This window comes from Capsicum annuum, chromosome 7 (assembly GCF_002878395.1).
Source record: "Capsicum annuum cultivar UCD-10X-F1 chromosome 7, UCD10Xv1.1, whole genome shotgun sequence".
In the NCBI taxonomy this organism is placed as follows: Eukaryota; Viridiplantae; Streptophyta; class Magnoliopsida; order Solanales; family Solanaceae; genus Capsicum; species Capsicum annuum.
In genome coordinates this window covers 158,007,676-158,022,005 of record NC_061117.1, presented here as the reverse complement: position 1 = coordinate 158,022,005, position 14,330 = coordinate 158,007,676, and the positions used below count along the sequence as shown (strand labels likewise).

At 35.9% G+C, this 14,330-nt stretch overlaps 1 pseudogene; it reads right to left on the bottom strand.

Moving 5' to 3' along the window:
- Positions 1-8,824: 8,824 nt before the first annotated feature.
- Positions 8,825-14,330, bottom strand: part of LOC124885800 — a 126,635-nt pseudogene continuing 121,129 nt past the window's right edge.

Below are 14,330 nucleotides of genomic sequence, written 5' to 3'. Positions count from 1 at the left end.
GAGCTAATTCAGGAAGTAAAATAAGTCATTGGTGGGATGGAGCCTAAATTATTTTTATTCTATTTTCATTAATGTTTATTATCTTTCCATTTAGGTGTTTGTATTGATTATTGTTTATTATCTTACCATTTAGATCTCTTTTCTTTTAGTATAAAGTTGTAGCCTTGTAATCATTGAAATATACTGAAGTTAATAGAAAAACAAACTTCTCACTGTGTTTAGTTTTTATCATGGTATCAAAGTATTGTTCAAATATGTGAGAAGGGGCAAGTAATATAGAGCGAGATTGAAAAAAAAGTGAAAGCGGGATAAAAATTAGATTATGGGGGAAACTATTCAACGACTGGGAGGTCCGGTATTGGATATGAGAGTTCCCTGATCTTTGAACTAACATCAAAATTATCACAATTTATAGGCAGTACATCAACTGCAGCAAGCCATGAAGCTCTTGTTGTTTTGCAAGTATCAAGCTAGATGGTACTAACTATGCGATTTGGTCCCAGGTTGTAGAGATGTACATCTCTGGAAAAGACAAATTGGTATATATTAATGGAGATCTTCAACCACCAGAAGAAACAAATTCCACATTCAGGAGATGGAGAACAGAAAATACAATGGTAAAGAGTTGGTTAATCAACTCAATGGATCCCAAGTTAATTGAAAATTACATTCGATTTTCGACTGCAAAAATAGTTTGGGATGCTATTGCCACTACATATTTTGATGGAGGAGACACTTCTCAAGTTTATAATTTGAAAAGAAAAGTGATGAAGTTGAAGCAAGGAGGGATCGATTAAGACGTATTTCAACCATCTTTAAGGCTTATGGAGAGAAATCAAATTTCGTCGACCAAATCCAATGAAATATCAATTTGACATTGAAAAGTATAATTCTATATTACAAAAAGATAGAGTATATACTTTTCTTGATGGATTGGATGATAGACTTGATAAAATCAAAGGTGTTGTCTTGCAACTCAAGTCATTTCCTACTGTAGAGGAAGTATATGCACTTGTTCGGCGAGAAGACCTGAGGCAATCTGTAATGTTTACTAAAGAAAAGGATATGAGTAGTGCAACTATGATTCAAGGGAAGGACAAATATCCCAACGACAAGTCTCTCTTCAACCAATGATCAATGTCAAGAATAACACGTCAAAACTAAAGCAACAAGATGGAAAAGGTGGTTGCACACACAGTGGAAACCTGAATCATATAATTGAAACATATTTCCAATTGAATGGGACTCCAGTCAGGTGGTATGAACTGAAAAAGAAAAGGAAGCGGGAGGCTGGTAGAGAATCATTGGCAAACACTGGGGAGAACTCAAAAAGAGCTGAATCATTGAAACAAATACCACAACCTGAGAATACTTCACCGGCAAGTGTCAACAATTCTATGGCTCATAATGATTTAGGTAATCATAGTTGGATTATTTATTATAGGGAAACCGATCATATGACCTTTAATTCTCATAATTTAGTAAACTCAACTCAACCAAGACGCACATGCATAGTTAATGCAAATGGAGTGGCATATCCTGTTGAAGGGGTTGGAAGAGTGACACTAGCACCAAATCTCTCTTTACAAAATACTTTACTTGTCTCCTCTCTCTACAATAAATTATTATCTACGGGTCAAATGACGGAGGACTTGAACTATTGTGCACTAATATATCCAAAGTTTTATCTATTTTAGGATATTCCCATGAAGGAGATTATTTATCGTGGTACTAAGCGAGGAGGCCTATATTACATGGATGATTACAACTGTGGCTTGACAAATGCAACTCAGAGAATGAGTAGCAAGGATAAACAGATATGGTTGTGGCATCATAGGCTAGGACATCCATTTTTCCTTATTTAAGGCGATTATTTCCAAGTTTGTTCTTAAATTTAGATGAAACAAAGTTCAAATACGAAGATTAATTCTTGCTAAGAGTCATCATGTTTCTTATCCAATGAGTTTGAATAAATGTGAATCACCATTTATGTTAATTCACTCTGATGTTTGGGGTCCAAGGCCTATCTTAGTTTCTTCGGGTGTTAGATGGTTTGTGATATTTGTAGATGATTGTACACATATAACTTGGCTTTATTTGATGAAAGGTAAAGATGAGGTGTTTAGAATTTTTCATTCATTTCATAACATGATATGAACTCAATTCTTTGCTATTGCAAAAGTTTTACAATCAGATAATGGTGGAGAATATGCAAGTAACCAGTTTGCTGATTACTTTCGAGAGAATGGAATACTTCATAAAACATCTTGCACTCAGACACCTCAACAAAACGGTGTCGCAGAACGAAAAAATAGGCATATTTTAAAAACTACTAGATCGTTTTTGATAACATCTAAAGCACCTCAACGTTATTGGATGGATGCAATTTGTACTGGGGTTTATTTGTTGAATAGGATGCCATCACGAGTATTGAACTTTCAAACTCCATTACAGACACTCACTAATCATTCTTCATTACCATCGGTACTAATGCTTGAACCCAAAATATTTGGTTGTTTAGCCTATGTCTATATCTACAAAAATCAGTGATCTAAGCTAGATCCATGTGTTATTCATTGTGTTTTTCTTGGATATGGTGATCATAAGAAAGGCTATCGCTGCTATGATCCCAGAAGTAGAAAGTTGTATGTCACATTGGATGTTACTTTCTTAGAATTAGAACTATTTTTTTCTAAGAGCCATATAGACTTTTTTCTTCAGTGAGAGAAACTTCTTAAAGAGTAGAGTACAAATGATAGGGAGAATTGGCCATTTTTTAAAGATAATCCAGCTTTAAATTACATAGTTGGCTTGATGGAAGAATCTAAAAAGCTTGGTATGAGTATACAAAAGGATGTGCAAGAGGGCCAGAATATACACATGAGCAGTTGACTGAGCAAATTGTCACTCAAAGCTTAGTACCACACGAAGACCAATCTCTTGAGGGCATTCCTGAGGTACAATCTCTGAATTCTACTCCTAATAATAATGAACTAAATTGTCCTTCCACATATAAACTCCCTTTCAGGCATAATCGAGGGCAGCCACCAAATCGATACTCTCCAGATCTTGAAGAAAAAAAAAAGAAAAATACCCAATAGCCGACTACGTTAGCACAAACAATTTGTCAAAATCACTCAAAGCGATCACTTACAATCTATCCTTTGCAAATATTCCAAACACTGTACAAGAGGCCATGAGTGACTCAAAGTGGACTCAAGCAATAAAAGAAGAAATAGAAGCAGTGGAGAATATGAATACATGGAGACTAGTACCACTACCTAAAGGAGAGAAAGTGGTCGGATACAGGTGGGTGTTCACTATCAAATACAGTGATGCTGGATCGATTGACTGCTACAAAGCGAGACTTGTGGCAAAAGAATACACTCAATCTTATGGTATAGATTATTTAGAAACTTTTCTCCTATAGCAAAATTAAATACCGTGAGAGTACTATTATCGCTTGCTGTTAATTTGAACTGTCTATTACATCAATATAATGTGACAAATTATAATACCTCGTACTTTTCTTAACTCAATTTGACGTCTAGAATGTCAAGCGTTAACTTTAAGAAAGAATGAATTTCCATACATATGCAACTTTTCAGTTTTAGACCCTCCAATGCGTAGGAAATTGAATTAGCTTTCCAACGATATAAGATTTGCCTAAATCCGATAACCGAGTAAGAAGTTATAGCTATTTTAAGTTTTAGTCGTAAAACACCATGATTTGTGCCCGTAGCGCATTGCAGAGAAGTGTAAAATCACAATTGTCAAATTCTAGTGAGACTCCATAATTATGGAGTGTCGCGGAGGAGTCCCATTTCATATTTGGCAATTTTCAGTGAGCCTACGCGATATTGGTGCATCGCGCCAGTGGCCAAAATGGCAATCCAAAAGGGCACCGTGATTGTGGCGGGTCGCGGTGAACGCCCAATCTCCACTCATCCTTTTCCAGTGATCCACCACGATAGTAGTGCGTAGCGGTGACCTAGTAAATCGAGATTTTTGGTTGTTTTACCAATTCCAATTTAAAGTTTAATAGGGGCATTTTGGTCAATTCCCAAGGCCTCAGTTCATGTAAAACACATCATTAAGCATATTTCAAAGAACTTTATGATTATTTCATCAATTCTCTCTCAAAATAAAATCCTAAAGTTTAAACTTTCTCTCCAAGAAAATCCAATTTCTTCATTAATTCTCCAAGGAAATTCAAGATTAAGGATTCCCAACTCAAGAACTCTAAAAAATTCAACTTTAAAAGCATCAATAGAGATCTAAGATTCAAGTCTTAGCATCTAGTTCATCAATTGAGGTATGTAGGTTTTTCCAACAAGGATAATCCTTTCATCCTTGTGCCCAAAACTTATTTTAATTACAAATTTATTGAATTTTATGTGATTTCCCATGGAATTGAAGTTAGGGTTTATACCCAATATTGCCATTTATAAGATTATGGGATTTCAAGTGATTTAGAAGTTGAGTTGCATGTTTATGTTCATATTTTAATTCACATTACAGAAATTTCCATATTTTGAGTTGATTTATCAATATTTACATTATCAAGCATGAACATTTTGGTGTTTTGACATGAGTTTAATGCATGGGTCATTAAGCCCTAATTAGAGGTTGTTATTTCAAGATTATTTGTGCTATGAGAACCCTATGATAAGATTATTCTCATATTTTTTATAAAGATTTGACCTTTTGGTCCTAACCTAAGATAAAGAAATCCACATTGTTCATATGACTTGAGATTTAAAGAAAGAAAAGCATAATTGGTTTTCTTGTAAACCCTTGTGCTATTTTGAAGTGGATTTTCTAAGATCCTGAGCATAAGAATGGGAGTAGTATTTAGCATCAAGATGGGTATGTTATCAAGGTTTCATGCCCCTGAACTACGTGCCTCCGTAGGATTAAGATTATTCCCACTTCTACATGGATGACTAAAGTTGTGATCACTTAAGATAAGAAGTTCTATTCCAATAGAAAGGGTAGAATAGCTCTCCCGAACGTGGGTAAGCCTTTGGACTCCATGAATGCTCACATGGTTTATGTCGATTAGAAGAACCTCCCAAAAGAAGTCCCCTACTCTTAAAACAGTCATTGGTTTAGAGCCTTAAGATAAAAACATATGTTTTGGAAGCTATGTCTTTTTTTAGATTCTTAAAGTCTTGAGAATAAGTATTTCCCTTATAGTTGACAAGATAACGTTGTAGTTTCAAAAAGAACAGATTTTGGAACTGAATATAATGGCTCACAAGATTTATATTATATGCTTTATTATTCATGATTTATGATCCTCAGTTTCAGATTACTCAAGCCTATGCGAGTCATTTACATTGACCATGCATGATTTTATAATTTTTTATGATATTGTTTACTTATTGCATTTACCCCCATATGCTCAACATATTTCCAAAGTACTGATCCACATATACGTCTATGTGCTATATTGTCTCATAATGTAGGTTCAGGTGCTCAGTCTCAGTAGCGTGAGTGATTTTCAAGTATCTCATCTACATCTCTGCAGTTGGTGAGTCCTCATAGCTCTGGGACTTAGCTATTCAGATTTTCTATTTATTAGTAGATGATTCAGTATTCATTGCAGATAATTTGAGTCAGCTGGGGCCTATCCCAGTGACTCTCTAGATTCAGTCAGTAGATGTTTGTCGGACTACTAGATTCAGTTTTAGATTTTAGTTTCAGTATTTAGATTTTCAGTAATTGCTTTATCAGACTGATGAGATTAGTATTTTCAGATATACTCAGATAATTCAGATAGTGTTTCGCATTTATTATGATTTTACATTCATATTCCCCTATTTTGAGACTTAGATTTAGTAGAAGGTAGCTAGGGTTAGCTCAAGACTACTTGTAGTTCAGAGCACCGTGTAGTGTCCCAGGAATCAAATTTTGGGGCGTTACAAAAATACTTTCTTACATGGTGATCTTAAAGAGGAAGTATATATGGAAATCCACAAAGCTTTGTTACTTCACAAGCAGGAATTGTATGAAATTTAAACAAAGGATTATGTGGATTAAAGCAGTCACCAAGAGCGTGGTTTGGACGCTTTAGCTTGGCCATGAAGAGGCGAGGTTACAAGCAAAGTAATGTTGATCACATTTATTCTTGAATCACCGAAGAGGTATGGTCACAACCTTAATTATCTATGTTGATGATATGATTATTACAGGAGATGACAAAGAAGAGATTACAAAGTTACAAAGGTATTTAGCTACAGAGTTTGAAATGAAGAACCTTAGAGGGCTTAAGTATTTTCTTGGGATAGAGGTGGCTCGTCTAGAAAAGAAATTTTCTTTTCCCAAAGAAAATATGTTCTTGACTTATTGGCAGAAATAAAAATGCTCAATTGTAGACCAGTTGACACTCCCACAGTCCAAAATCATGGACTAAAGAAGCATCAGAATCAGACGCCAACAAACAAAAGGAGGTATCAACAACTTGTTGGCAAGTTGATTTATTTATCCCATACAAGATCGAATATAGCATATGTAGTGAGTCTTGTTAGTCAATTCATACATAATCCTAGTGAAGAACATATGAGAACGGTTACTCGTATTTTACAATATCTTAAGTCGTCTCCTGGAAGAGGACTTATGTTCAAGAAACATAGTCATTTGAATATTAATGGCTATACAAATGCGGATTGGGCTGGGAGTGTAACAGATAGAAGATTAACATCAGGTTATTTGACCTTTGTAGTTACTTGGAGAAGCAAGAAACAAAAAGTAGTGGCTTTATCTAGCGCAGAGGCAAAATTTAGAAGTATGACAAAGGGAAATTGTGAACTTCTTTGGTTGAAGAGATTATTAACAAAAATAGGTCTTGACTCAAGTTCAATGATAAAGATGTTCTGTGATAACAAGCCAACTATACAAATTGCTCAGAATCCTGTTCAACATGACAGGACAAAACATATTGAAGTAGATTGACATTTCATTAAAGAGAAACTTGAAGAGAAAATAATATGTTTTCCTGATGTGAAATCAAAAGACCAGTTAGCAGACATGCTAACAAAAGTTGTTCCAAGTATACCATTTAATAGCTCATTGGACAAGTTGGGTATCAAAGACATCTACCTACTAACTTGAGCGGGAGTGTTGCAATGAGCTGTACAGTGAGCTAATTGAGGAAGTAAAATGAGTGATTGGTGGGATTGGAGCCTAAATTATTTTTATTTTGTTTTCATTAATGTTGATTATCTTTCCATTTAGGTGTTTGTATTGGTTATTATATATTATCTTACCATTTTGATCTCTTTTCTTTTAGTATAAAGTTGCAGCCTTGTAATCATTGAAATATACTGAAGTTAATAGAAAAACAAACTTCTCACTGTGTTTTGTTTTTATCAGCTCGAAAAATGAACAAGCGAATTGAGGTGGGCTTGGAAACCGTGGAGAAAGTGTCCGAATAATCTACCCCACAAATCTGGCCTTAAGTTTTGTTACGGAACCAACTGGATTTACTTTAACTGTAAAGATTCACTAACATCCCATGGTTTTCTTTCCATTGGATAAATCCACCAAATCCCACATGTGATTTTCCTCTAATGCATATATTTCATCAAGCATTGCATCAGATCACCTAGGATGCTTCAAAGCCTTGTTCACTGTTTTGGGTACAAAATTGGAGTCCAAAGAGGCCAGCAAAGATCTAGATGTAGAGGATTATTAGTATTTCTTCTACTATATCTACTTCAAAGTGAAACCCAAAAAATAAGAAAAAAAATCCTTACATTGGTATAAAGAATCATTATTCCTATATCCCTAAAAATATACTTAGGGATCGTTTGATAGAGGGTATAAGAATAATACAAAATATGATGTATTAGTAATATTTGTATTAGTAATGCTTGTGTTAGTTATACTTGCATTAGTTATGCTTATATTTTTCTTATGCAGTGTTTGGTTTTATGTATTAAAAAAAACATGAATTACATGATTTCTAAAATATTTTTTTTTTACATAATACCCTCTATATATATGTTGGAAAGGATGAGAAATTTTTTTTGAGGGGTAATAGGATTTTTAAGTATGTTAATGCATGCATTAGATCCATTGCATTACTAATGCCATAAATTTTGAGGTATTAGTAATACACACCTTAATACACAATAGAGTGTATAACTAATGCTTGCATTAGTTATACATAGGGTAAAAAAGTATACCAAACAAGGTACTACTAATACACATTAAACTAATGCATGCATTAACATTTCAATACATTCTACCAAACGACCCCTTGTAAAGTTGCTTCATATTTCCTCTACCACTTCAATACACTCTACCAAACGACCCCTCGTAAAGTTAGCTTCATATTTCCTCTACCACTGCATCTAGATACAATCTGAGGCACATGAGGTCATGTCACTAGTTGGCGGCAACTTTTAGTTTCACCTTCCCATTTTGGAAATAGAAAATCAGGGTAGATTTACCAATCGAGCTTTAGCTAATATTTTCTGTTTCTTGGCACGTTTAATAGATTCTTGGATCTGTTGGCAATGCTCTCCAAGTATTCAATCCACATCGATTGGTTTTGATGCAGCTGCAAGTGGACCAAAATAGTGGTTGTCTTCCAGGAAGTTAAGGCCATCCGATTCTGCAAGAGGCAAGAACTGTTCAGTAAGTTGGTTCTTCTCTACCTGGAGTTATTTCCTCCCCCTTCCACTATTTTTTTTCTCGTCAGACATTACTCATTGATCATCTTTTACTATCCGTGCCTCGTTCACTTTTTGTTAAGCCCTGCAATTTGGTCGATTTAGTAGGCAAGTGACTAGAAATTTGGTTGTTTCCTGTAGTCTTATGGCTGGTTGACGTTGATAGACCTAAATAATGATTCTTCTTTCCCTAAACTCCCACATGCAACAGCTTTGCGGATCATGGCATCACACTCTTGGAGTAAATCCTGCATTGTGTCTAAACTTTGAAAAGATGCAAAAGAATTTCTTCCTTCATTTAGAACACCTCCTAAGACGTATTCATTTGTTCCTTCAAGACTATTCCAGGCTTTTGTATGGGTAAGGAGTCTTCTTCTGTCTATTGACCTCCGTAATTCTGCATTAGCTTCCCTAATCCTCTTGGTTACTTTCGCATCAATCTCTTTTCTGGGAGGGCATTGTGGCAGACTTGAAGGATCAGAAGCACATGGTTCTATTGTAAAAAACTCATCCTGAAGAGCAAGAGCTGCAGTTCCTCGACATTCAGGTTCTATGAAAAAAAGTGTCCATTAGTCCTACAGGAGCAGCAGGAAGATCATGAAAGATTGCTTGAAATTTGTCGCCTATAAGGCATTTGCAGCTTACATATTGATGCATTAGACAATTTGCGATTTTTCCAAAAAGTTATCAGATGGAGAACCACAAAGCTTGAAGATTTTATGCAATTTGTCGCCTATAAGGTATTTGCAGCTTACATATTGATGCATTAGACAATTTGCGATTTTTCCAAAAAGTTATCAGATGGAGAACCACAAAGCTTGAAGATTTTATGCAATTGATCAAATTCAGTTTTACCAGGAATAATAGGCCTGCCAGTAAATAATTCACCAAGTATACAACCAACACCCCATAAATCAACTCCAATTCCATAAGAATTTGATCCAAGCAAAAGTTCTGATGGCCTATACCAGAGAATCACAATTTTGCTAGTTAAGGGAAATGCTTTGTTATGGATCAAAAATTTCTGACAGCCCAAAATCTGCAGTTTTCAAGATACCATTTTTCTTAGCTAAAAAGTTTTTACATCTCGATGCAAAATACCATGGCTATGGCAGTGATCAAGCCCTTTAAGCAGCTGGTTCTGTAATACTTCATCTCAGATTAGGAAAACTTGACACCTTTTTGTTCTTGAATTCCCTTGAGATTATATTCCATGCAATAAAAAAAAGGATGCAGGACAATTTGAGGGGACTACACCGTCCAGCTGCTAACATTCGGGTGATCACTGAGCCTTCGCAATATAAAAATCTCTCTGCCATAAACTTGAAACTTTTGGGATCAAGATCGTCAGCAGAAACCTTTTTCAGGGCCACAATCTTATTGAGCAAACGATCGCGAGCCTTGTAGACATTACTGTCTTAACCCATCTTATCTTCTCGGAAGTTTCAGGTGTTCTTGGAAGCCATCCAACTAAAGCTTCGCTAGCTACTGCAACAAGACAGTTAGGCCATCCAGCAGCAACTAGTTCACTTTCTATGCCTTTTGGTATTCCTTTGCTGATTCTTGGATTCAGTCCTTTTCACTAGGTGCTGAGGATTTCTTTGTTCTCTTCTGCCATAACGTGAAATTGTTTCAGCTTTACACTAGAGAATCTTTAAGCATGGTGTGCAACACTAAACCAATTTCAAGTTATGAATTCACATTTTCAAGTGATTACACTTTACTAATTTAAAAACACAAGTTCACCTTTCAAAAACTAAACAAAACCATTTTCAAGTCGCTAATCCACTTCTCAAGCAACTAGTACACATTTCAAAATACTACACTTGACCATTTTCAACTCTCTAATTCACATTGCAAGTGGCTAAGCCTAACCATTTTCAAGTCATGAATTCACATTTCAAGTGCCAACAATAAACCAATTTCAAGTCATGAATTCACATTTTCAAGTGACTAAACTTTCCTAATTTCAAAACACAAGTTCACCTTTCAAGAACTACACTACACCATTTTCAAGTCGCTAATCCACTAGTCAACAACAAACCTAGTGTATTCCCACCTAGTGGGGTCTGGGGGGTAAGATGTACGCAGTCCATACCTCTACCTCTGATGAAGTAGAAAGGCTGTTTCTGATAGACCCCTGGCTCAAGGCACGAGATACCACACAAACACATAGTAAAGCACAGAAGCAGATTACATAACATAAATACGGCACCCATAAGTAATATAAAACAGAGGAAAGCAGAGGAAAGCACACAGATTCGTAATAAAACATGGAACACGGAATCATAACAGGAATAAAACCCCCACCAAGTAATTCCCTACACTAGCGACCCAAACTGGCCCTAATCCTCTGCCGAAATTCGCGCCCTCCAGACCTTGTCATGTCCTCGGTGAGCTGTAACTGTTCCATGTCCCACCTAATCACCTCACCCCAGTACTTCTTCGGCCTACCCCTACCCCGCCTAAAACCATCCAACGCTAGCCTCTCACACCTACGGACCGGGGCATCCCTGCCCCTCCTCTTCACGTGTCCGAACCATCTCAATCGTGCTTCCCGCATCTTGCACTCCATTGAAGTCACACCAACCTTCTTCCGGATAGTCTCATTCCGAACTCTATCCCCTCTAGTCAGTCCACACATCCAGCGCAACATCCGCATTTCTGCCACCTTCATTTTTTGGATGTGGGAGTTCTTAACTGGCCAACACTCCGCTCCATACAACAAGGCCGGACGGACTACCACCCTGTAGAATTTGCCTTTAAGCTTGGGCGGCACCTTCTTATCACACAGCACCCCCGATGCGAGTTTCCACTTCATCCATCCCGCCCCAATACGGTGCGAGACATCCTCGTCAATCTCACCGTTACTCTGGATCACGGACCCAAGATACTTGAACTTATCCCTCTTACATACCTCCTGTGCTTCCAGCTTCACTACTACCTCATTCTCCCGCCTCACGTCATTAAACTTGCATTCCACATACTCCGTCTTGCTTCTTGCATTCCACAAGTCGCTAATCCACTAGTACACATTTCAAAACACTATACATAACCATTTTCAACTCTCTAATTCACATTTCAAATGACTAAATTTAATCATTTTCAAGTCATGAATTCACATGTCAAGTATCAACTCTAAACCAATTTCAAGTCATGAATTCACATTTTCAAGTGATTACACTAAACTAATTTCAAAACACAAGTTCACCTTTCAAGTAACTACACTAAACCATTTTCAAGTCGCTAATCCACTTCTAATTCAACTTAACACTACACTTAACCATTTTCAACTTTCTAATTCACATTTCAAGTGAATAAAACTAAACATTTTCAAGTCATGAATTCACATTTCAAGTGTCAACACTAAACCAATTTCAAGTTATGAATTCACATTTTCAAGTGATTACACTTTACTAATTTCAAAACACAAGTTCACCTATCAAGTAACTACACTAAACCATTTTCAAGTCGCTAATCCACTTCTCAAGTGATTACTACACATTTCAAAACACTACACTTAACCAATTTCAACTCTCTAATTCACATTTCAAGTGAATAAACCTAACCATTTTCAAGTCATGAATTCACATTTCAAGTGCCAATTCAAGTTATGAATTCACATTTTCAAGTGATTACACTTTACTAATTTTATTTATTATTGACCAGAGTAAAGGTATTCTGGACGTCTCTTAGGAAGCCACTCCCTTTCAAACCGTCTGCTTTCTCAATAATAATTTGAATCACAATTGTATCTGATATGAATATATATGTAACTATAATTAATATGAACATATGAAAAGGAAACAACACACCATACAATAAATAAAGTGATATATATTCACTAAAAATTATATTGATCCCGGGAACATTAGACATAAGCAAAGTATAAAGATCCGATGATGAGTTCCTAGGTTCAGCAAAATATTAATTTATGCAACCCAACTCGAGCTTCAGGGTCAAATTTTATATAAAAGATCATGCATGAAAGTTATCTACTTCCAATAATTTTGTTTACCCATTTACATTTTTGGAGAAAACATAATTTGCCAGCTATGTAGAGAAAACGAAGTGCATAACAAGACTTTGTATAGCACTTGCACCACGGCATGGACTTTTAACGAGACTTATTAATTATTATAGTCTTTTCCTAAACAAATTTGGTTATACATGTAGAAAAAGTATACATGTAGAAAAAGAACCCAATAAATCCAACTAAGTATGGATACTTTGTCAACTCAATACTCAAGTATGTCTAAACACTGACATAGGGATCTGACTAATTCAGTATTAATGACATGGTTAGCTTACACGAAACAAAGGAGTAAAAATTGGTGCTTGCCGAAATGGCGTTGGTCTAGAACTTGCTCCACCGTGGAGCCGACTGGAGCAACAATTGGTGATGGGAGAGGAGCTCACCAGTGAAGGAGAGAGCAGCGACGACGGCTATTTGAGGAGGAGAGATGGTGGTGACTGCAGTCATTTTATCGGTGGCGGTGCTGGGTGGCTGCTGTTGGGAGATGAACGGAGGAAGACGTAGCAGCGACGGAGTTCGGCGAGGCGGCTTGTGGTTGGCAATGGTTTTGTTTTAGAGAGAAGTAGAGAAGAGAGGGATTGTAGAGACAGAGTGGAGAGGCAACGGTTGATTTTTTGAGAAATGAGGGATTAGGGTTTTGTTTTGTTTGAAAGGAAAAAGTGGGTGTTTTGGTTCTCAGTTGTTGGATTATTTTGATAAACGACTGAGATAAAATATGATTGAAAAAAAGGTTTAAATTAGAATTTAATTTATGGTCAAATTGAGGTCAATTTTGACTGTAATTGACGCTAATTGAGTATAAAATTATCTAAAAATTAAACATCAAAGAAAAATTAAACATCAAAGAAAAATTAAATTGAATTGACTGTTATTTTAACAATAATAATAGTGGTAGACAATGCATTTAAAAATTGTGAGGGTACATGTTTGCAAAAATAATTTAATTAGTTGCTACTATTTCTATTTTATGCATATTTTCTTATTAGTTAAATCAAAAATTGAACCGTTAAGGACTAAAAAATGATAAATCAAAAATCGATAAGAAATATCTTATTGATTTGATTATTAGTTTAACGTATTTAAAAATTGATAACCAATAAATCAAACCGATAATATATAAAATCAAATCGAACTAACCGATGCTGTAATACCCCATACTTTTTATAACTTAATTTCACTTCTAGAATGTAAAAAACTAGATTAAAAAATGAATAACTTTTGTTACATATAGAATTCTCCATATTTAGACCTTCCATTTTGTATAAAATTGAATTAGCTTTCCATCGATACCAAATTCGCCTCTATCCGATACTCGGTTGAGAAGTTATGGTATTTTTAGTGTTGACAGTGTGCCATTTAGACAAGCACCGCATCGCGATGAAGGCTTATTTAGCAATTGTCAAATTTCAGTGAACCACCGCGATAAGCTCGCATCGTTGTGAGGTCAATATCCTATTTGTCAATTTTCAGTAGGCCAACGTGATAGTACCGCATCGCGACGATGGCCTAAATGGCATTCTAATAGAGTACCACAATTGGCCCGCATCGCAGAGAAATTTCAGTTCCCAATTCTCAAAATCCAGTGGGGCAACGCGATAGCTCTGCGTCGCGGA